Source organism: Nicotiana attenuata, unplaced genomic scaffold (genome assembly GCF_001879085.1).
Source record: "Nicotiana attenuata strain UT unplaced genomic scaffold, NIATTr2, whole genome shotgun sequence".
Lineage (NCBI taxonomy): Eukaryota > Viridiplantae > Streptophyta > Magnoliopsida > Solanales > Solanaceae > Nicotiana > Nicotiana attenuata.
In genome coordinates this window covers 463,249-489,109 of record NW_017670503.1, presented here as the reverse complement: position 1 = coordinate 489,109, position 25,861 = coordinate 463,249, and positions in this window count along the sequence as shown.

Sequence of the window (25,861 nt, the reverse complement as noted above, 5' to 3'; positions counted from 1 at the left end):
CCTTTTCATTCACTTTTATAGTTTTAGCCCTCCTGTAATTATTTTGATTTAGACATTCTGGAGTTAGAACACAATGTAGTATCCATAGCTTGTGATTCATGGTTTCCGGGTTTTGGGAAGTTATTCAGTTTAAGAGTAATATTTGTATATGCCGAGTGGCATCTTAAACTTTCATTATGTTATTCCGCAATTTTATTAGTTTTATCTGTTGTTCTTTCCTTTTTTTCGCAATTGTTAGGATTACCTAGTCGTAGAGACTAGGTGCTGTCACGATAGTTCACGGAGGGCGAACTGGGGTCGTGACAAGTTGGTATCAGATCTCTAGGTTCATAGGAGTCATGAATCATAAGCCGGTTTATTAGAGTCTCGCGGATCGGTACGGAGACGTCTGTACTTATCTACAAGAGGCTATGTAACTGATAGGAAAATTCCACTTTATTTGTTTTGCTTGTCGTGCGAGATTTTCGATATCCCAATTCTAAACTTCTGTCTTCTATTCTCTCAATAATGGCGAGGACACGTGCTACCAGAGATGATCAGGAACCCGCGCCCCCTACTGGAGTCGTTAGAGGTCGGGGCCGGGGTAGAGGCCGAGTATGCACACGCGGTGAAGCCAGAGCACCCGCGCGAGCTGCCACCGACGAGCTACCAACAGTTCCACCCGGATGCTAGGCACCTGATACGCCTACTCCTACTACTACTCCACCACTTCAGGAGACTCTGGCACAGTTCATGAGCATGTACACCACTCTGTCTCAGGTAGGGTTGCTTCCCCTTACTGCAGCCACGTCCCAGGCCGGGGAGGAGCACAGACTCCCGCCGCCCGCACTCCTAAGCAGCGAGTGCATGTTGATAAGGTCCTAGAGATTATTCATGTACGGCTTGTAGCCCCAGATCAGCCCGAGGACAGGACAGCAGCTTCCGAGGATGAGCAGCGGAGGCTTGAGAGGTTCAAGAAGTACAAGCCTCCTGTATTCAGTGGTCTAGCATCAGATGATGCACTAGGATTTCTAGATGAGAGCTACCGTATTCTCCGTACAATGGGTATATCAGGATTGAGCGGGGTTTCCTTCACTACTTTCCAGCTTCGAGGAGCCGCCTATGAGTAGTGGCGTACTTATGAGTTAGACAATCCAGATGAGGCAGCTTCCCTGAGTTGGACTCAGTTTTCAGATATGTTCTTAAGAGAGTATGTTCCTCAGAGCCCGAGGAACGCATGGGGCGTAGAGTTTGAGCATTTGTGACAGGGTACTATGACTATGCCGGTGTATGCTGTCCGTTACACTAGCTTGGCTAGACATGCACCAGCTTTGGTTTCTACTGATCGCGAGAGGGTTCGCTGGTTTATTGAGGGGCTTATTCCCAGCATCAGGTCTAGCATGGCTCGTGAATTGGAGATGGATATTTCGTATCAGCAAGTGGTGAGCATTGCTAGGAGGATAGAGGATATGTATGCTCGGGATAGAGAGGAGAGGGAGGCCAGGAGGTCTCGAGAGATGGGCCATTATTCTGGTGCCCGTGCCCCAGCTGCAGGTCGTCATGGTAGGGTTTATATAAGTCGCCCCGTTCGTTGAGCTCTTCCAGCAACCAGTGGTATTCCAGCTCCTCCTAGACGTCAGGAGCCTTATTATGCACCTCCAATATCTAGTGCGCCTCCTTTGCGGGGTGCTTTCAACGTCAGTCCAGCAGACCTGGCCCGAGCCAGTCACAACCGCTACATCCTCCCAGAGCTTGTTTTGAGTGTGGTAACACACACCATATGGTGAGGGATTTCCCCGAACTTAGGAGGGGTGCACCTCCACAGACTTCGCACAGCATGCCCCGTATAGTTCTCAAGCTATGATTACAGCACCAGTTGCTATCCCACCTGTTCAGCCAGCTAGAGGTTGAGGCCAGGGAGGTAGAGGTCGCCCTAGAGGGGGAGGCCAGGCCATATACTATGTCGTTCCTGCCCGTACCGAGGTGGTTGCCTCCGATTCTGTCATCACATGGATTGTCCTGGTTTGTCACAGAGATACATCGGTTCTATTCGATCCAGGCTCCACTTATTCTTATGTGTCTTCTTATTTGCCCCGTATTTGGGTGTATCTTGGGATTCTTTGAGTTCCCCTGTTTATGATTCTACTCCTGTGGGAGATTCTCTTGTTGTAGACCGCGTTTATAGGTCGTGTTTGGTTGCTCTTAGTGGTTTTGAGACCAGATCTGGTTTATTGTTGCTCAGCATGGTAGATTTTGATGTTATCTTGGGCATGGAGTGGTTGTCGCCCCATTATGCTATTCTCAATTGTCATGTCAAAACCATGACGCTGGCTATGCTAGGTGTACTGCGAGTTGAGTGGAGGAGTGCTTTAGATCACACTCCCAGTAGAGTTATTTCATTCCCTAAGGCTCAGCGAATGGTTGAGAAGGGGTGTGAGCGTATCTAGCTTATGTGAGAGATGTCAGCATTGATACCCCTACAGTTGATTCAATCCCAGTAGTACAGGATTTCTTTGATGTGTTTCCAACTGATCTTCCGGGCATGCCGCCTGATAGTGATATTTATTTCGGCATTGATCTGTTGCCGGGCACTCAGCCCATTTCTATTCCTCCGTATCGTATGGCTCCTCCTGAGTTGAAGGAGTTGAAGCATCAGTTACACGAATTGCTTGATAAGGGTTTTATTCGGCCTAGTGTATCACCTTGGGGTGCTCCTGTCTTGTTTGTGAAGAAAAAGGATGGTTCTATGCGTACGTGCATTGATTATCGCTAGTTGAACAATGTTACATTGAAGAACCGTTATCCTTTGCCTCGTATTGATGAAATGTTTGACCAGCTACAGGGTGCATGAGTGTTTTCTAAGATTGACTTGCGTTCAGGTTACTATCGGTTGAAGATTCGGGAGCAAGATATCCCGCAGACAGCTTTCAAGACTCGGTATGGTCATTACGAGTTCCTTGTTATGTCATTAGGGCTGACCAATGCCCCAGCAGCCTTCATGCATTTGATGCACAGTGTGTTCCGGCTACATCTTGACTCGTTCGTCACTGTCTTTATTGATGATATTCTGGTATACTCTCGGAGTCGTGAAGATCATGAGCAACACCTGAGGACAGTGCTTCAGACTTTGAGAGAAAAGAAGTTATAAGCAAAGTTCTCGAAATGTGAGTTTTGGTTGGATTCCGTGGCATTCTTGGGTCACGTTGTGTCGAGTGAGGGGATAAATGTGGATCCGAAGAAAGTGGAAGTAGTTCAGAGTTGGCCCAGACTATCCTCAGCTACAGAGATCCATAGTTTTCTTGGCTTGGCGGGTTATTACCATCAATTTGTTGAGGGGTTTTCATCTATTGCAGCATGTATGACCAGGCTAACCCAGAAGGGCGCTCCGTTCTAATTTAACAATCTCCTTAGGCGGATCTGTATGCGGTAAAAATCAGAGGGTCTGATTTTATGGTCATTATGAAGGTTCGTAGGCACGTCTCCAGAGGCTCGAGACAATGGCCGAGTTTCAACCCCGAGGGGTTACCAATGTTTGACCTCAGGACAGTGCAGATCGGTAGTTGTGATGGGAAAACGGGAAGTTCCCAAGGCGCGTAATTTAGGCTGACCAAGTCTTTTAGGCTAGTATGAGCCCGTACCAGCCATATTTCTTTGTAATAAATGCACTTGTACTATATTGGGATTCCCCCTCTTATATATATAGAGGGAACCCTTATCTTTTAGAAGATACACAACATTGAATACAAGAACATTCTCTGCTCTCTAACTAAAACACATTCTCCCTTGATTCTATATTTTACATTTATTTCTTACATTTGCTGTGTTCTATTAATTTTTCTTCATTTATTGCTTATTATTGATCATAAAGAGCCTTCATCAAAGCTCTCAAAACTGTTAGTCCTTCACCGGCTGTCCATAGATTAGTATCGAGCTCGACATCGAGGCCCCGTATAACCTGGCTCAAGGCCCTGATTCTCAACCACTCAGTTTGCTTAAACATACTGCTTTCAAGTTCTTATCTTACTTCCTAGTCTCATACTTAGCATCTGTTGCCTAACAAGTAGCATAAAAACCGATCACGTATTTTTAGAATCACAAAATCAAAACTAATTGTAGTTACCATTTGCAAGATAAACAGGATCGACAACACCTGTGATGAAGGAAGAATAGCTGGTGGAGGAACTACAAAAACTTCTTGGCTTACTCATTTTCCTTCCTCTTTTTCTTTAAAATTATCACTATTTTCTTTCTCTCATCCCTCACGTCCCACAACTTCATTCACTTTTTCTTTCCCTTCTTTTTTTAATAATGATTCGATCGAACCCTATGTAGGTTGCTTACGTATCATGTTCCACATGAATCAGACCAAGCGTAGTTCTGGAAAAGTAACGGACAAAATAAACTAAAAAACAATTTTTTTTGTTTTTTTCATTTATAACTATTTTTTTTCAAATACAAATGGGAAGTGCGATGACAAAAGACTTGACAAACTGTTACACTACCTAAAAAACTCAAAAGTATTATACAAGACAAGAAAGTAAAAGAAAACATGAAAACATACTCAAAATATAAAAAGTCTCTTCAAACAAGCTCCCAAATGCGATGGCCCCGGGGTATCTGTCATGCTCGAGCTCTAGTACACTAATCCATACCTGAATGAGAATAATTAGACCAAATAGAGTTAATGACTTAGGACACTATGCGACATCACAACACCTCCCATTGGACACATGTAAGACATGATTGAGGCTATATTTCGCAAAATGAACTATGTGGCCAAAAGTGGCTAGAAGTGCAAACTCGACAAGGGTGACCTAAGACATGAAAAAAATTACTTTGTAGAAATGGCATATGAGGCCAAAAAAATGGCTAGAAGTGCAAACTCAACAAAATGGACCTTAAACAGAGAGGACACCTTGTTGTCGACTTAGGACTCTAAGACATGGGTCACTGAACCACTTTTGTGAAAATAATTCCATTTTACAAGAACGGCCGATGTGGCCAAAAGCGGCTAGACATGCAAATTCAACCAGGATGAGCCTAAGGCAAAGAGATACCTATATGTGGATTCAAGACTCTCTAGACACAATTAAACAAGCCAGTTTGCGAAAATAGGCCTATTTTGCAAAACCGCCGACGTGGCCAAATGTGGCTAAACATGCAATATTTGGCTATGACACCCGAAGCCATGAACCTAAGACTTACTAGGAAGACCGGACCCTATGTGAGATGCCTACGTATCCTGCCCCGAAAGAGGAGAATCAGGTATGCGTAGTTCGGAATGATTGGACATGGGGAAAGCTTTAAAAAAATGCAACTAATTTGAAAAAACTATATTTGTTGTCTTTTTGAAAAATGATGGAAAATGTAAAATCTTTTTGGATTTTCTTTTTTTCTCTTTTTTTGATTTCTGAAAAATGATGGGAAAGTACAAAATCTTTTTGGATTTTTCATTTTTATTTTCTTTTGGTCTTTTCTTGAAAAAGTTGTGAAAGAAAAATATAACTAGGCCCTACTTGCTTCATTTTTACACTTCACCCTCTTTCGCAAACATCAGTCCGCCAAATGATCTTTCTACCCTCAAAGATGCAACATGTATCACATAGGAATGATTGAATGTCCTTTTGGGCCATGAGACCACTTGACACAATTTGGACAGGCTTCCTACGAAGGAACACGGTACCTAGGATGAGCCCTACTAAGTCATAATGATATGATGCAAATAAAAATGACCTAAAGGCTGACCTACGTTTGGGGTTCACTAACAAGGCAATTCGGGTGAATGTATGGTCGATGGTGGCTGCTCAAGCTTTCCACCCACTCCATACGTCTGACGGCCCCCCTCCTAAAATAAAAGTAACTCAACAAAGAGTTCGTGTACGCGACGCGTACTACGAGACTTGTTGCAGAAGGAAGACGCATAGTTATGCAAATGATGACAGTTATAAAGCGGTAAATACATAAGGAAAAGCGATGAACAAATAACCAACAAAACAGGAAATAAGACAACAAATTAAATAAACAAAGCAAATAAAGAAAATAAACACCTCAATCGAATATCCTAAAAGCTAACAAGATCAAGTATCAGCTCGAACCTGCAACTACCCAGCAGAGTCGCCAAAGCTGTCACACCCGTTTTTTAACCTCACTAACCCCTCTTAAAATAATAAAAGTGATTTTGAAGCTCAAAAGGGTTTTCAAAATTGAAAGTGACAAAAAGATCGCATTTAGAAGTATTTTCAGAGTCGTCGCCTAGCATTTGATTTCGGTATGCCAGGTCACCATTTTTAAAAAAAATAACAATTTACCTTCAAAATACATTTGACTCTTAACCAGTTTGCACAAGAGATTCTTTATAAAGGGGTTCATTTGACTCAGGGAGAAGGTGTTAGGCGTTCCCCAAGTCCCGTAACTAGTACGGTTGCGTACTGGATGTAGTTGACTTTTAAAATATTTGAATTGAGGTAATAAACGCAGAAATGGGAAGATTAACACATAAAAGGCTCATGATCGTTCTCACCTAATAAAAGAAAGATAAAAAAAATTAAATAAGAATAAAAGTACTACGAGTTCGCATTCGGCCTCCAATTACAGAATACTACGGGGCATTCCTCGAAATAAAATATATACAAATCCTTCGGGGCATTCTCCGGATAAATTTAACTAAGGAAACGACCTATCGCTTCAAACTAACAAAAACCCTAAGGCTTGCCTACCCAAGTGTTGATGGCCTAAACATGCTCCTAGCGATTAAGAAAATGAAAACAAAATTAACTAAAGAAAATAAAACTTATTTAATGATCATCTTCCTTTAACTCTTCATTTCATGTATTTGGCCAAGCCCAATTCCTAAACATGGAGATAAACTAATTACCTAATAGGCTGGATATAAACCCCCCCCCCCCCCCAAATCTCACAATCCAATTTCAAAAATCTAACTGAGGAACACTTTAGGAATATCAACTTGAACTATTAAGTTTAAGCGAGAAAGCTTACGACCTAAATAGTTTAGGAATCAAATTATTTGCCCAATGATTTTTAGCCTAAATTAACTTCAAAATTGATAGCACGTAGACATTCCAGAATAAGGAATCAGCACCAATCCATAATACATGTAATTCAAACTCATCTTAACATAGCTCTTGTATACTTAAACTCACAACAAGAAAATTGAAGCAGATGAAATAGTGAGGAGAAGAACCTGTATAAACAAGATTTCTTTAATATTGGTAGAAGAATCGTCGAGTACCAAGTTTCTACCCCAAATCCGAGTGAAAACAGCGACGAAAACCCAGCAGAAACCGCAGACCTAAAGCGGCGTATGGAATCGAACTCACAATCCAACGCCGAACCTCAAACGGTTTCCATTTTTATAAACAAATTTGACGGACTGAGATACCAATGGAAGAGAGGCTAATAAAATAAGTCAGATATAGAAATATATGTATTGAATTGAATGAATCAAAGTGAGAAAAGCAATAGCCACCAAAACTGTGTAAAGGAAAAAGAGACGTTTGGCTAGTTGCTCTATCTCTTTCATTTTTGTCCGTTGAACCGAGCAGCTGTGAAAGAGCGACACAGTTTTTTTGTTTCTTGCTACTGTTCCCTTCCCCTCTGTTTGTTACTGTGTGTGTCTTATCTTTTCTTTTTTTTATTTTTGTTTTTGAGAGAATGAAGAGAGATGGGTGTACGGCTTTTTGTGTGTGTGGTCGGCGGCTATGGTGGCGTCTAGGCCTGGCGTGGCTAGAGATGGGGGTTAGAGAGGAGGGGCTTGCTTGTTGTTGTTGTTGATACCCAATTTTTCCCTATATATTTTAAATATGCATAAATACCTATATATATATATATAAAAGCATGCACAAGGTTTTTATAATTTTTTCCATAATTTTAAGGATTTAAATTGATTTATTTTCTCCCCTTTTATTCATAAAATCCCCAATATTTATTTCCAAAATTGTCTCTGATTTGTGCTAGATTTCTCTTTGTCTGCATTTGTAAAAAATCCGAGCATGTGACTTTACCGATCGGTCTGAATACTGGACCCGGGCATAGGTATTCCCTCGGTTCTTGATTGGTTAATGTGAAATTCCTTGAAACCCTTTGCCATTCCTTGGACTAGGTCCGGATTGATTTGATACAAACTTAGGCCGCCGAAACTTTCGACTTCGAACTGAGTGAGAGTGGGGCCTTGAATTTTTAGAACAAAACTTAGCCTTTTCAGGCCCCGTTGATAGTCCTCGAGGGATGGGTTTGCTTGATCATCTGAATTTTTAAGACAGCTTTTAGGCCTTGCGCCTAGTCCCCGAGTGATAGTTTTCTTGAACTCGGGTAGCCTCTAACAGAACGAAAATTGGTTTTGGTCTTAGAATGAAGATAGCCTTGAGGCGTTATAGATGGCCCCTAAGCAGGGATACGCTCAAACTCGGAGGGTCTCTGAGCTAAAGTAATCGAGAGGCCATTTTCATTGATCTGAATGTGAAGATAGCCCTGAGGCTTTATCAATAACCCTCGAGTGAGAACTGATTCGGGCCCAAATAGCTCGGGGACCAAAGAATCGGGTGAATGACCCGCACTTGCAATAGTAGAGATCTTCGAGATTTGGTACCATCTTGAGGCTAGGTTTATTTGGATAGTTCTTTAGAGCTCATAGTTATAGTAATAGGGATCCTCGAGATAGGGCACCACCTCGAGGCTGAATTGATGCCGATAGCTCCTTAGAGCCCAATTTTATATTGATGGAGAGCCTCGAGATCGAGCACCATCTCGAGGATGGATCGGTGTTGTTGGCTCTTTAGAGCTCATCGTGATGGTGTCGGGGATCCTTGAGATCAGTCACAATCTCGAGGCTAGACTAACACGGGAATCTTTTACCCCTCGAGCGTTGTACAACAACATCATTCGTGTGGCGCGATTGTGATATGACCGAGATGATCTCGCTAGTACACTTCCCTGAAAGCAATAATGGCCTTATTGGAGTTAACTAGCCTTGAAAGTAGGCGAACAGTTCTTTCACCATTTTAATTCAAGGCTTTCGCCTAAGTTCCCATTTCCCTTTTCTTGTTCTACCATGGTTATGGCTACTACGCCCAAGCCTGTTCACCTAGAAGAGGAGAGTTCTTCCTCCACTTCCCGCTCGGTTGGTGGTACGCCATCGGCATCCGTTTAGCTAATCCCGGATGGTATTGTTTCGAGGAGGGACATTACGCTAGAGAGACCTCCCAATGTTCAGGCCAGTGGGAATACGCATCGAGGTTCATTTTATCAATAGGAGAGGGATACCTCGAGGCAGTGAGGAGAAATTGCAGATGGGGAGAAGAAATGGTATTGCAAGTACCTTCCTCGGAAGAGAGTATCATGGCTCACGTAGAAGGGTTTCTGAATGTATATACGTACCCCTTTACGTTGGGCCCCCTCGATAGAGTCGTGCTCGACTTCTGTCGAAAATATCGGGCTACCCTAGCACTGGTTCACCCATCATTCTGGAGGGTTTTATTGATGATGAGGTTCTTTGCAATGGAAGTCGGGCTTGAGATCAACCTTAGCCACCTCATTAGGCTGTTTTAGCCCTTTCATCATCGAGGCATGATAACTTTGCGATGTCGATCCGCCAGGCCTTTTGTTGTCGATGATGAAGAAGATGGGGACCGGGGGTATATGAATCAATTCGTCCGAGTACAGACTATCGATATTATCCCCACGGAGTTCCTGCCATTTCTCGAGAAATGGAATTTAACACGTAAGTGGTATACTTGTGTTTCTATCATTTTTGCTCACGGTGGAGGCGAATTCTGTAAAGACTCTTTTCTTTTTTTTTTTGCAGCGGTCCCCTAGATGTCATACGAGGTCCCCGACCTGACGGATTGGGCTTGGAAGCTGGCAACCCGCTTGACCTATGATGAGCATAAGTGGCAAGATCTGTCCAAGGGTAGATGGGAGGCAAAACACCACGGTACGTGTTGTGTGTTTTGCCTTCTTTGAAAGGTACTTTGTTTTATGTGTACTAACTCGGTCGTCATAGGCATTGGGGAATTTCTTGAGACGAGGACGTGCCCCCTCGGAGAAGAGGAAGGGTCGTCGGCTTCGGGACAGAGGAATAACAAATGGAAGGAACCTTCAAAGGGTGAAGGTGCTCGTAGCGAGACAAGTCCTGCCCGGAGGCCCAGAGAAGATGTATCAGCCGCGCCTGCAGCACCCGAGGCTTCTGGCCTTAGAGAAATGGTTTCTCTTTTGCCTACATCTTCCTTTCCCGTCGAAGGTATTTCGAAAGACGAGGATTTTCTGCCACCGTCTTCTTCTCCCATCGAAGGTACTTCGAGGGATGTTCAAGGCCAGGGGCAACGTAACTCAAGAGAGGTCTCGAACAATTACATTCTTATTGGAAGTGGCTCGGCTGGGGCCGATGAGACCAGGCCGGCAGGTGCGCGCTCAACTTTTCAAGAGGCTCAGCGGCTCTGTTCTGTGGTGAGTTTTGGCCGGTTGTATTGGATTTTCAATTTTACACTTTCATTTTTTAATTAAGCTCCTTTTTCGTAGGCCTTTGACAAGCTTAAGTCCGAGCTGCTTCGCCGTGAAGCCAGGTTGCAAAAAGCCTTGGACGGGGAGAAATCCCTCAGGCTTCTTTGTGACAAAAGGGGAGAGGAGTTGATATACCTGCGGTACGAGGCTATTCGGAGCCGGAACTATGAAAGCTACCTCGAGGGACAGGTAGCCTTTGCTCCGAGGGGGTGCATGTTTCTCTTTTTCCATCTGAGATTAATATTTTGATATTTTAGTTGCAGAGGAAAACGGAGGACCTGCAACGTCTTTTGGGCGAAGTTGGTCAGGAAAAGTGTGAGCGTGATGAGTTAATGGCTCGGGCAGATGCCCAAGTTGCGGCCAAGAAGAATGTTTTGGCAAAGGCTTCTTCCCTCGAGGTGCATCTCTGAAATGTTCGTGAAAATAGCTCGATCCAAATAAGCATGATCGCAAGGCTCGAGTATGAGCTTTTGGAGATGAAGGCCGAGGTCGTGGACACCCAGGCTGAAGCTGAAAAGGTTCGAGCTAAGGCCGATAAGAAAGTGGTCGTCTATTTGAAAGTCGCTGCTGACGCTCGAGCTGAGCTGAGAGAGGCTTCTGATCGAGAGATCAGAACTAATGAATACCCCCGGTGCAAATCTCGAAGGGAGACCCTCGAGGAGATGATGCTAGGGGATTCGATCTCTTGGAAGAGATAAAGTAGGCCAAGGTGGATGAATATGACGCCAAGTTCCTTTTGTCCGATGCCGAAGATAATGAGGAAGAGATCGACGGGCCACAGTCCCCGAGGGGGAAGTATACTAGGTCGTTTCTTTCTGATTATGTGTATGATGCTCTTAGAGAACATTTATAAATGAAGCTTTGTCTTTTCTTACATACACATATAAGAAGAAGCCTTTTGGTTTTATCTTTCATGCATTTACCTTTGCTTGTGTATGTCTTCCTTTATTTCGAATTTATGTGTTTGTCGATGTCTGGTCAGGTGAACTAGACTTCGAGGCAAAACTTTAGGCTTATAAATCGGCCCTGAAGCTTGTTGGGCTGGCTCGTAGGCTCTCACGCATTTGTCCTTAAGCGTTTTTTAATTAACTATTTCGGGCTCAGTCTTCGAGTTGGATTTCGCCTCGTGCCTATTGACCCTTACATTTTTGAATTTTAAGCTGGCCCTTAGGCTCTTACCCGTTGGGTTGGTACGACCTCTAATTTGGGCTGGCGACAGTGGCTCTTACGCGTTTGGTCGATACGACCTCTAATATGGGCTGGCGACAGTAGCTCGTATGCATTTGTTCGGTGCAACCTCTAATATGGGTTGGCGACTGTAGCTCTTACGCGTTGGGTCGGTACGACCTCTAATATGGGCTGGCGATAGTGGCTTTTACGCATTTGGTTGGTACGACCTCTAATACAGGTTGGCGAAAGTGGCTCTTACACATTGGGTCGGTACGACCTCTAATATGGGCTGGCGATAGTGGCTCTTACGTGTTGGGTCGCTACGACCTCTAATATAGGCTGGCGACAGTGGCTCTTACGCATTGGGTCGGTACGACCTCTAATATAGGCTTTATTTTTCCCTCGTTAAAGACTTTTGAAGTTTTTATGTTCGCCTGAATCTTCGACAATTCGATTAGAACCTTGATTTTGAGCCGTGATCCAACGATAGATGAGCACCTCAGGAGGTTTCACTCGATGGTTGAATGGTTTCGATGCCTGTTGTTTGGAGCTGATATGATCGAAGCTCTTTTTCTTAAGCCGAGGGTAGCCTGATTACCGGTTCTTTTAGAAGTATTTTTGAAGTAATTTGAAGGCCTGTGATTTTTATAAGACGGTCGGGCATCCCCGAGTCGCGTGAGTTTGGCCGGAGCCTTGTGACCGTAGTCATTGTGTTTGGCCGTAGCCTTTCAGTCCCCGAGTGAAGTAGTTTCGGCGTTTATATCGAGAGTATGCCTTTTTAGGGGTCTTACAAGTTCGAATATATAGCCTTAACTTTAAGATCAGGATTATGCCTTTTGTAAGGTCTTATTAATTTTAAAATGCCCTGCTTGAGGTCTTAGAGATTTGGTTGCTTAGTACAAGTATGATTCATGCCTTGCTTGAGGTCTTACAGGTTTGGTATTGCCTTATGAAGGTCTTATGAGCTCGGGGTTTCCCGCATGGGGTCTTATAGCCTCGACTTTTTGACAAATCGATAGGGTGACAATCGATGATAGTCCGCGAGACATCGAAAGTCTTTTGGATCTGGAGCCATTTTTTATAAATTTGATGCTGCCTCATTGAGGGATTACGAGTTCGAAGTTTCTGACCCAGAGGTCGAGTTTTTGACTTCAATCCCCGAGTGTTTGGGAAATTTTTGGCTTTGGAGCCATTTCTTGCAAAAGTAGCAGACTTCTTTGAAGCGTAAAGCATTTTAATGGAGGAAAAAATATTCTTTGATTACTTGGTATAAGTATACTTGTTTTTCTGTCAAGCATTTGGTTCTTCTATGAGGACACGATTCGTTCGACTGTTTGGCCCGATACATCGTTTTTCTATCGAGACCCTTTTTGGCAAGCCTTGACTTCTCCGAGCAGGTGGCCTCCCGGAAGGATGCCCCCCAGTATTCGAGGTTGATTGAATAGAAGCCTTGGATACTTGTTGAGTTCTCCTTAGGTAGCATATATATATAACCTCATTAAAAACCTTGCCGGTAAAACCCTTCTTGGGATAAAACCCGATATACTTTGAAACCTAAGGTCTNTATATATATATATGTTGCCTCGTTAAAAACCTTGCCGGTAAAACCCTTCTTGGGATAAAATCCGATCGAAGGAAAAGAGTGCAACGCATGCTTTAAAATCTAAGGTATTAAAGCTGGAAAGTGATTCAATTGTTATGGTCGGACAACTGCACATAGGTCAGTGTAGGATGAAAAACAAAAAAGGAGACGATTATACCTTAGTGGTGGTGGCGCTTCGAGCCTCAATATGCTTCAACCATTTGTTCCGGGGACGCGGTACGGTCCTTTGATACTTTAGTCAAGCGTAGCTGAGAATGTATCTCATGGTTGCTATTTCACTATTTTCCTATCCTTTGGCTCATTTGATGTTGGACGTGTCGATGCCGGTGCCATATCGTGCACCACGAACATCTCTCTTTCTGCATGCTGTTCTTCGTACACAGTTTTTATTCCGTCCTTTGTCGAAAACTTCATCATTTGATGAAGAGTGGATGGTACTTCTCTTATGCAGTGTATCCATGGTCTTCCGAGCAAGGCGTTGTACCTCATGTCTCATTCGATGACATGAAACTTGACATTTTGGGTTGTGCCGGCCACGTCGACTGGGATGGTGATTTCCCCTTTCATTGTTTTGCTCGCCATGTTGAACCCGCTGAGGACTCGAGAGGCGGGCATGATCTGGTCGAGCAGTCTGAGCTACTCCACCACCCTCGACCTGACAATGTTGGCCGAGATACCTGGATCCATAAGCACACGCTTAATTTGAAAAGTATTTAGAAGAAAAGATATTACCAAGGCATCGTTATGAGGCTGAGACAGAGCCTCGATTTCCTCATCGCTGAATGTGAGAGCATCTTCGGGTATGTAACCCCGAGTTCGCTTCTCCCAAGTGATGGACATTTTTGTTTTTTTGACAGTGGGTTCCTGCGAGATGCCGATTCCTCCAACGATCATGTGAATGACATGTTGTGGCTCATCTGTTTCATTTTTACTATTTGCCTCTCTTTCCTGGAACTGATTTTCGGCTCGGTCACCAAGGAATTCTCGGAGGTGCCCTTTGCTGAGTAGTCGGGCTACTTCTTCTCGGAGCTGTCTGCAATTTTCGGTCCTATGACCATACGTGCCATGGAATTCGCACACTAAGTTGGGGTTCCTCTGCGATGGATCCGATAGTACGGGTCTCGGCCATCTGGTGTCCCTGATTTTACCGATGGAGGATACGATGTCCGAAGCGTCAATGTTGAAGTTGTATTCAGACAAGCGGGGTGCCTCCATCGGTCCTGTGCGTCTATCGAATCCGGCTCTGCTCACAAGTCCCCAAGGATTCTGATCTTGGTCTATCCTTCGGTCATTCCGGGGTATGTTACGCCTTGGGGCATTTCTTCTATCTTCAGTGTATGGTTGGTACCTTTCCTTGTTTGGTTTTGACTCCTTTGCCAGGAGCCTGCTGGGATATACAGAACCCGAGGGAGCTCCCAGTTGGTCGTCCTCGGCCCTAATCTTTGATTGATATCGGTTGTGGACATGCAACCAAGTCACGATGGGATATTCAACCAAGTTTTGCTTCAGCTGCTTCGAAGCGACCGAGCTTCGTTCATTCAAACCTTGGGTGAAGGCCTGCACTGCCCAGTCATCAGAGACTGGTGGTAATTCCAATCGTTCCATTTGGAAGCGAGATACGAACTCCCGCAGCATCTCATTTTCTCTTTGTTTGATTTTGAATACGTTGAATTTCCTTATAGCCACCTTGATGGCACCGGCGTGTGCCTTTATGAAAGAATCTGCCAGCATGGCAAATGAGTCTATCAAATTCGGGGCTAGGTTGTGATACCACATCATGGCCCCTTACGAAAGTTTTTCTCCGAATCTTTTTAGTAGGATGGATTCAATCTCGTCGTCCCTCAAGTCGTTGCCCTTCACCGCACAAGTGTAAGTAGTCACGTGCTTGTTGGGGTCCGAGGTTCCGTTGTACTTCGGAAGATCAGGCATTCTGAATTTCTTCAGCATGGGCTTTGCAGCGACATTTTGTGGGAATGGCTTTTGCACAAACTTCTTTGAGTCTACACCCTTCAGGATCGGGGGTGCGCCCGGAATCTGATCGACCCTTGAATTGTAGGTGTCCACCTTTTTGTCATTGGCTTCTATCATCTTTTCGGCAGACTTGATCCTCTTTGTGAGGTTCTCGAGCATCTTCATGATAGCAGGATCGGCTGCTGACCCGTTGTTTCTCGATCTTTCCAGTACCTATTCGGCTTGAGGATCTGTTTCCGGTGCTGCATTGCTTGGAGTTTTTTGGTGGCTTTGCAATTGAGTAATTGCTAGCTGTTGTGCCTGTAACATTTCAAAAATGACGTGAAGGCTAACCTCTTGTTCCTCCCAAACTGGGGTTTTCTGAGCTTCTTGTTGATCTCCTTGGCATATGCTCCTATTAGTGTGGGAGCTTATATCGACGTGTTAGGCATCATGTAAGACCACATTTGCGGGGATTGGCTCTGGTGTGTTATCAGGGTTTTACGGTGGTACACCGACGCTTGGAATAGCTACACCATTCTCTCCATGGTCTTCAAGACCGTCATTTTCATATGCATTCACTAAGTTAGACATTTTTACCTGAAATAAAAAGATTCTTGGGCAAGAAAAAGCATGAAGAATAACTTGCGTTATGTAGTAAACCAGCAAGAAAACAATCACCATTATTTTTAGGCCCACGGTGGGCGCCAAACTGTTTACCTTGAAAATGATAATTACAATTAGATTTGATTTTGTGGTTCTAAAAATATGCAATTTGTTATTATGCTAGTTGTTAGGCAACATATGCTAAGTATGAGACTAGGAAGTAGAATAAGAACTTGAAAGCAGTATGTTTAAGCAATAAATGAAGAACAATTAATAGAACACAGTAAATATAAGCAATAAATGTAAAATAATAGAATCAAGGGAGAATGTGTTTTAGTTAGAGAGCAGAGAATGTTCTTGTATTCAATGTTGTGTATATTCTAAATGATAAGGGTTCCCTCTATATATATTAGAGGGGGAATCCTAATATAGTAGAATATGCATTTATTATAAAGATATATGGCTGGTACAACCATTTAATGCCATGGTACGGGCTCATACTAGCTTAATAGACTTGGTCAGCCTAAATCACGCGCCTTGGGAACTTCCCGTTTTCCCATCATAACTACCGATCTGCATTGTCCCAAGGTCAAACGTTGATAACCCCTCGGGGTTAAAACTCGACCATTGTCTCGAGCCTTTGAAGACGTGCCTACGAAGCGTCATGACGCCCATAAAAATTGGACCCTCTGATTTTTACCGCATACAGCTAGTCCTCGCATTTCTTAGAGTAAAATGATAAGAAATGATTTTGACATCGATCTCCTCGAACCTCTCATGATGACATAATACTTATGATGTAAGCTTTTTGTGATAAGTGGAATGTCCCCCCCCGCCCCCTTGCTTGAGAACAGCTGTCGCGCCCCCTTTTTCCCTCCCCTTTTTGACGGGGGAAGAGGTCCGGGTTTTGACATTAACGGGGTGGAATGACTCATTTCCTTTGTGGAAATTGGGTATTTGAAGAGTTGCCACCTAACGAATTATGGTGCATTAGGGCACCTAGAGCGATTAACTCTTGGGTTGGTTTGCATTACCAGAGATTAGGGTAAGGGCTCCAAGTAACCTCGAGAGGAATGTGTTAGGCACCCATCTTGGTCCACAACTGTGGGTCCCGGCCGAACTTATATTCACAAATTAGTCCATATAAATATTTGAATCAAACAAGTTGCAAGTGAAGCACGTTAGATAACTCAAGTAACAAGATAAATGTTCGAACAAATTGTAAAACAAAGGTTTAAATAAAGAGAGGATTTGGGTAAAGAGGGGTCCCAGGTTGGTTATCCTATAGGATCACCCCATGCAATGTCCGGTAACCACTCCTCAATGAGGGGCTACATGTGACATTAACGTGTAGTCATCATATCCCATGTCTACCCTTCCCATCCCCTTAATGGTCATGCAAAGAAAGTGTTTGGTCAATGATTCCTATTGCGTGCTGCTACCCGTCCCTTCTTAATGGTCCTGGAGGAAGTTAGGACCTCTACCTATAGGTAGTTCTAGACGTACCCCTAAAGTTTAGAAAGGCAAACATTCTAGGGCGACAGTCAAAACAGTTAGGACTTTTGCGTATAATGGGAGCAATTAAGAGGCTCAGATTTCCTCCTCAAACGAAACATACAAGCAGCACGAGTCAAACACAGTTAAGGTCTTTATTAATCAATGTCCTAAAGCAGGATATCTAAGTGAATATGCAGAAACAGACAAAACTATTTTACTCAGAAGTTATAACTTAGTAGTTTCCTAGGGACTCCTTTTAAAAGCCTGTTAGAAAAGTTAAGTGACAGAGACAGTTTCAGAGAGATGCAATTGTAAAAATAACGCCCTAAGGCTTGCCTATATGCAGAATACTGGTGTCTATGTTAATGCAGAAACAAACAGATTTTGAAATAGACTCCTTTAATACCTATAGGCATGATATCTAATGAGGTTGAGGCAGTTCTGAAAGAACTTATTTAGGGAACGCTTAATACTTAATAAGATCGGTTTAAAAATGAACTAGGCGTAATGAAGTTTATTTATCAGACCAAATTAAATTATCAGACAAAATTGGGAGTAGAGATCCCTATAGGCGTGATATCTAGGCGTAGTACTGATTGTGAATGATTTGCAGGCATAAAAGCATACGTAAAAACTCGTTGTGACTGAAATTGGATCAAGTCCTATAGGCCTGGCATCTATTATTGAACTGATTTTAAGACATGATTGCTTGGGACCTATAAGCAGGATTTCTAGACGTGACAGAACATAAAAACTTATAGACGTGGTTTCTACTTGATGAGCAAACAAATTAAGAATGAAATCCTATAGGCATGATTTCAATTAGGTAAAGCAATCAGATTTCAAAAGTAAAGCCTATGAACATGTTTTCTATTAGGCAAAGCAAATAGATTAAAGAGTAAACTTATGAGCAAGTTTTCTATTTAAGTAAAGCAATCAGACTTTAAGAATAATGTCGTAAGAGCAGGATTTCTACCCGTATTACCCCCGAAAGTATGCATCTACCCACCCTGTTTTACTAGATACCCCAAATATCTGTTTGCAAATTATTACCAGCCAATTGAATGAACTACATGAGTAAAATAGAAAATCAAGAAGCTATTCTATAAGGAGCCTTTAATTAGGCCCAAGTTTCCCAAAAGCCTCCAATGGTTTCATAAGCCTCAATTCCATAGACAAATCAGAGTCTAGGTGCAACAAAGTTCCCTAAGGGTCTCAAGGACCCCAGGCAATGCTTACACCTAGACTTAGCAACCCAGAATTGAACCAGTGCAGTGTGGAAAGGCCAGCCTCAGTATGCCAGAGTTCAGAGGGCTCTCAAGAGTATCCCAAGGTAGTACACATACTAGAGGGGGCATAACTTATTGACTAAGAGTAAAGTGAAAGTGAAGGACACAAGTTGAAAAAAAAGGTTTATTAAAAGACTGTATTAGAAAGTTTGTTTTGAAAGTAATTAGTAAAGCAACAGAGATTGTTTGAAAAAGAGATTGGAGTAGTAAAGAATTCAAGCACCTCAGGACAGGCTTATGCACAGCTGGTTCATAGAACCAAGTCAATTTAGTAGTCACATAGGGGTCAAGGGTGTGGGACACATAGACATTTGGCTGCAAACACATAACCCAGCAAGGGTCTTAGGACTGGTTTAGACATGCTCAGAAACAGCTGATACTGGCATAGTCACATACTAGTCGTGAAGAACACAAACACATAGAGGGGTGATAGAGATTTGGGGACTCATAGGATGGTAAGTACACAGTAAGTAAAAGACAATTGGTAAGGCATTCTTAGAAACACACATAAGGGGAATGTACTAATCTAAAGGAAGGGGAAAGACGTAATAACATGCTGATAATGTAACTCCTAACTACAAGTTTCACAACAGAACCACAAGTAGAAGCAAACTAGAAATAAGAGAAACTGAAACTATAAGAGAAACATGTTGTTGTTGAAAATTTAAATTGAAACTAGGACATACCAGTGAAGAGAGAAGTAAACAGAATGAAAGAACAAGAGAGTAAAAATGGTTAGCCTTGTCTTGCAGCCGACTAACAGTAGCAAATAGCACAAGAGAGCAGAGATTTTTTAGTAAGAGAGATAGTTTTTCAAACCAATTGTTCGTCTGTGTTAATGAAAGACTGGAGTACTTATAGTTGAAAATAGGTAGTAAAATAAGGTAAGAATCATAGTGTCATGGTAATTAAAGAACTCAGAATGAGTCAGTCAGAAATCTAGGCAAGTACTCCTTAAGTTAAGGGAATCAAATCAAACGGTAAGATTCAATATCATATAAGGTAAGAAGAAAAATCAGTGATAACTAACTAAGTAAAGAATCAAGGTTCAGTAAGCATAGCGTAGTCAATTAGGACTAGGTTCAGAAAACCCCAATTAAGGAATGATTCAGTAAGAACCAAGACACACAGCAAATAAGGTAATGACTCAGTCAATTTAAACAGACGAGTAGAATCTTAGGGTTTTAAAAGAAAACCTTTCAATCGAACAACCAAATAAGGGAATCAGAATCGAATCAAGAGAGGATTATGATTCTATGCTTCAACATATAAATAGAGAAGAACAAATAGACGTAGTGAACAGGCAAGGTCAGCCATATCGCCAAAAAGAAGCAAGAGATGAACAAATCAAGATGAACAACAATCACACAGAGGTGATACAAGTAGGATAAAGACTTAGTAGAAAACCCATTCGAAACATGGTAACCACAGAAACTTAACAAAAATCAAGTAGTCATGCTAAAACATAGAACAAAAAAAAGAAGATCTAAGAAATTAGGGCTTTTAACAGAGTCGAGTTGAAAAAGCATTAGGAACACAAAAATCAGTCAAGATATGCGAGGAAAAAGGTTTAAACATAAAGAAAAATTGGTTAAAACAAGTGTAGAAGAAACTCCGAGAAACCGTAATTTTTAAAAAAGTAAAGCGGTTTAAAGTTGAGGATTTTTGGAAAGAAGTTTAAGAATAGTGTAAAACACAGGAAGAAATAGACATAAATCGCTAGAAAGAGCACATATCTGAGAGATATGAAGGAAAGTTAGGGTTTCAAAGGAAACCTAAATAGAAACGGAAGAACCTGCTATAAGCTTCACAAATTATAACATATATGGCTTGATTTTGCCCAAAATCACACTGGAGAAGTTGTGAATAACCAAACCAGTAACCCTAGATACAAATCGGCACGGCCCAGGACCCTTGAAGGCCTCAGAGATGATGAGCAAGGCGATGGAGGGACCATTAGAGGCTTGGGGTTGAAAGGTGGTCGCCAGAGATGACCGGAGAAGGAGGCAGTGGTTGAAAAATGATTAGGGTTAGGTTGAGAGAGAAGAGAGAGACGAGAGCATCTTAAGGCGGCGAATTTGGAAAATGGCCAGGGGTTAGGGGATTGTATGAATTAAAAAAGGTAAGAAGTGATGTGGGCCGTTGATCTGGGAGATCAACGACCAGGATTTAAACGGGTAAATGGGCTCCGGGTTTGGGTAAGGGTTTATAGGGTCTGGACCGGGTTAATTGGGTAGGAAATTGGGCTGGGGATTGGGTCCAATTTGGCTAAAATTGAAAGCCAAATCTGGCTATAAATTAAATAGCCAATTTTTCCTATTTTAATTTATAATAAATAATAAATAGTTTTCTGAAAATAATTTTTTTATACCAAAGTGATTTAAAATACATAATTATCATATTAAAAATATAGGGTACAATTTTACGCATATAAAATATAATTATACATTAAAATGGGCTAATATTGTAATTATATGCAATTTAGCTTTAAAAATACTAAATGTAATTATAAAAATGCATGAAAAATATACTAGACATATTTTGGCATAAGTATAGAAATTAAATGATTAAATCATAATAACAATAATCTTGGAAATAAATATTTATGAATAAAAGGGGAGAAAATAAATCAATTTAAATCCTTAAAATTATGGAAACAATAATAAAAACCTTGTGCATGCTTATATATGTATATATATGTTGTTTTGAAGGTATTTATGCATATATAAAATATATAGGGAAAAATTGGGTATCAACAGCTGCCCCTCTTTACCCAGGAATGATGAAAGAGTTTTAGGATAAAGAAATGATGGCAAATTTTGACCGGATGGGATGTTTTGAAAGACAGAGGCCGAGCTCTGGTTTTCGAGTTACCTACATATCCCTAGTTTTACAGGAATCAGGCCATGTGTAGTTCTGGATTCACCCGCGGAGTATGCCGATAAAATTATTGCAAGGACGGACACGGGATGTGGAAGCGCTATGATGAGCGGTTATGGCTCGGGACGGATGGAGGGAACTGGAGCGAGATCGCTCCTGCTAGGATAGCGGTTGCTTACTGGTTACCTGCAGATAAAAAATGTTACAAACATATTTGCGAAAATTTAAATTCGGACGGTTAAAGATGACGTCCTTGGACCATGACGTCCTGGGCCATGAATTGTTTAGTGAGGGATTCGCAGGCCATGAAATGGTGTTCTCGGGCCATGAAAATGGTGCCTCCGAACCATGACGCCTTTGAATAATGATATGCAAATTAGGGAGATCCTCAGGCCATGGCATGGTGTCTTCCGGCTATGAGGATGATGCTGTTAGACTATGACGCCTTCGGATAGATCGGCGATATTTCAGCCCATTATATGCAACAGTCATGATGTTGTCAAGACAATACTTAGTCTTGCGAAGTGGAGGGCAGAGCTTAGCCCGATTGAAAAGCAAGTAGATAGTAGTAGAAATAGAACGATACCTGTGCAAAGAAGGGACAGTGCTTAGTCTCGTGCAAGTTGGGAGGCAAGGATTAGCCTTATGCAAATGGGGAGGAAAGGATTGGCCTTATACAAATACGGAGTCCGGGATTAGACTCATGCAACTATGGAGACAAGGATTAGACTCATGCAAACGTGGAGACAGAGCTTAGTCTTATGCGAAGAGAAGGCAGTGCTTAGCCTTATGCAAATATCGAGGTAGAGCTTAACCTCAGGCAAAGAGAAGGCAGTGCTTAGCCTTGTGCAAATATTGAGTCTGGGATTAGACTCATGCAAGTAAGGAGTCAGAGATTAGACTCATGCAAATGCGGAGTCCGGGATTAGACTCATGCAACTATGAAGTCAAGGATTAGACTCATGCAAATGTGGAGACAGATCTTAGTCTCATGCAAAGAGAAGGCAGTGCTTAGCCTTGTGCAAATATGGCGTCCGGGATTAGACTCATGCAAATATAGAGGTAGAGCTTAACCTCATGCGAGATTCAGGACAGGGCTTAGTCCCATGCAAATGGAAGGCAATGCTTAGCCTTATGCAGATATGGAGGTAGAGCTTAACCTCATACGAGATTCGGGACAGGGATTAGTCCCATGCAAATGGAAGGCAATGCTTAGCCTTATGCAGATATGGAGGTAGAGCTTATCCTCATGCGAGATTCGGGACAGGGCTTAGTCCTATGCAAATGGAAGGCAATGCTTAGCCTTATGCAGATATGGAGGTAGAGCTTAACCTCATGCAAGATGTGGAGTCGGAGGTCACTCATGCAAATATGGAGTCAGATATTAGCCTCATGCAAGATTGGAGACAGGGCTTAGTCTCATGCAAATGTGGAGTAAGGGATTAGACTCATGCAAATATGGAATAGCAGATAAGGGTAGAGTATGTCTTAGCTAGGATATGTTCAGTGTTTGATGGCCGGATGGATGGTGAATTTGCTTTGTGTATACATGTTTCGCGAATGCTACCGTTACATCAAATGTGCCTGCGTTCAAAGAAAAATCATAAGTTTTATGAGGGGAGGTTGGTTCTTGCTTCGTCTGCCGGCCTTGCTCTGCTCTACTTTGGAAGTCCCCTTCGAGTTCCCCTAGGTGGCACCTGACCGTTATGAAAAAATAAAATTTTCAAAAAATATGCATTTATTGGTAAAATAGAATTGTTTTGGAAGCATATTGATATATCAAGTAATTTTTGATGAACCAGCAACTGTGACATATTTCAAAGGTATTGCAGCTCTCTTATGTTGGAATTTTGAGGGTCCTCCTCAAAATTCTGCCCCAGTTTGGTAGATAATTTTTGACTGTTTGCGGATGGCGGACCCTGCTGAATCTTCTTCAGAATTTTGAGAATTCTGCCCCAGTTTTTGACTGATTACTGACTTCCTGGCATGTGATGGCGCTAGCTGGACTTGCTCCGGAATTTTGAGGACCCTCCTCAAAATTTTGCCCCAGTTTTTTATCTTGGGGGAAATGAAAATTTTATTATGATATGACCGAACCGCTAAAGCTGCCTACGTATCCCCTTTTAAGCAGGAATCAGGCCAAGCGTAGTTCAACTACATCAAATATGAAATAATCTAGGCATAGTATCTCTTGACTGCGTCTGAATTGATTGGTTTTGGCTAGATTTCTCTTCCATTTCTGCGAGTATGAGTGCTCCTCCTGTTAGTACTTTGTGAACCATAAACGGACCTTGCCATTTGGGAGAGAATTTCCCTTTGGCTTCATCTTGGTGTGGGAAGGTCTTCTTTAATACCAGCTGCCCAGGTGCGAACAATCTTGGTTTGACCCTTTTGTTGAAGGCTCCGAACATTCTGTTCTGATAAAGTTTGCCGTGATATACTGCATTCATTCTCTTTCCATCGATAAGGGCCAATTGCTCATAGCGGCTCCTTATCCATTCTGCATCGCGGAGCTCAGCTTCCTATATGACTCTTAAAGAAGGAATCTCTACCTCGGGTGGGATGACAGCCTCGGTACCATAAACCAACATGTAGGGGGTTGCCCTGATTGATATGCGAACCGTGGTGCGGTACCCTAACAGAGCAAAGGGTAACTTCTCATGCCACTGCTTGTGATTCTCTACCATTTTCCTTAGTATCTTCTTAATGTTCTTGTTGGTGGCTTCTACGGCTCCATTCATCTGAGGTCTGTAGGTGGTGGAATTCTTGTTCTTGATTTTGAAAGTTTTGCATATAGCTTTCATCAAATCACTGTTGAGGTTGGCGGCATTGTCAGTAATAATGGACCCGAGAACTCCGAATCGGCAGACAATACGATCCTTGAAAAATCTAAGACGACTTTCTTGGTTATAGCTTTGTAAGATGCAGCTTCTACCCATTTTGTGAAGTAATCAATGGCTACCAGGATAAACCGGTGTCCGTTCGAAGTAGTGGGCTCAACCGGACCAATAACATCCATTCCCCAGGCGGCGAATGGCCAAGGTGAGCTTGTTGTATTGAGGTCACTTGGCGGCAATTTTATCATGTCGGCATGCACTTGACATTGAAAGCATTTGCGGAAATACTGAATACAATCCGTCTCCATGGTCATCCAAAAGTAACCTGCCCTGAGTATCTTCTTGGCCGGAACAAAACCATTCATGTGCGGACCACATGTTCCAGCATGCACATCCTCAACCAGCTTAGAAGCTTCCTTTGCGTCGACACGCCTTAGTAAACCCAAATCCGGAGTTCTTCTGTATAAGTTCCCTCCGATGTGGAAGAAGTGATTTGACAATCTCCGGAGCGTGCATTTTTTAGTGTGATTTGCATGCTCCGGGTATTCTCCTTTTGATAAATACTCCTTGATGTCATGGAACCAAGGCTTTCCATCTGCTTCTTCCTCGACATGAGCGCAATATACCGGCTGATTATGGATCCTCATCAAGGATGTGATCAATACAGTTCTTATCTGGATGTTGTATCATGGATGATAAAGTGGCTAGTGCGTCGGCAAACTCATTCTGAATTCTGGGCACATGTCGGAATTCTATCTTTGTGAAGCTCCTTTTCAATTCCTGCACATGGTGCAGATGTGGAAACATCTTGGGATTCTTGCTGGCCCACTCTCCTTGTACCTGGTGCACAAGCAAATCTGAATCACCAATTACCAACAATTCCTGAATGTTCATGTCGATTGCCATGTTGAGCCCTAGTATGCAGGCTTCATATTCTGCCATGTTGTTGGTGCAAGAAAATCTGAGTTTGGCAGATACCGGATAATGCTGACCTGTTTCTGACACCAAAACTGCTCCAATACCCACTCCTTTGAAATTTGCGGCTCCATCAAAGAACATCCTCCAACCGTCATATGCTTCAATGATATCTTCTCCTACGGATGATACTTCTTCATCAGGAAAATACGTTTTCAAGGGTTCATATTCTCCTCCCACCGAATTTTCAGCGAGGTGATCTGCCAATGCTTGTCCCTTGACTGCCTTTTGAGTTACATAGACGATGTCAAACTCACTCAGTAGTATCTGCCATTTAGCTAACTTCCCAATAGGCATGGGCTTCTAAAATATGTACTTTAGGGGATCCATCCTGGATATGAGGTATGTAGTGTAGGCACAGAAATAATGCCTCAATTTCTGGGCTGTCCAAGTCAAAAAACAGCAAGTGCGTTCAAACAGAGAATACCGCGCTTCATAAGGTGTGAATTTCTTACTCAAGTAATATATGGCTTGCTCCTTTCTTCCTGTCTCATCATGTTGTCCCAAAACACATCTGAAGGCTCCATCTAACACGGATAGATCAAGTAGCAAAGATCGTC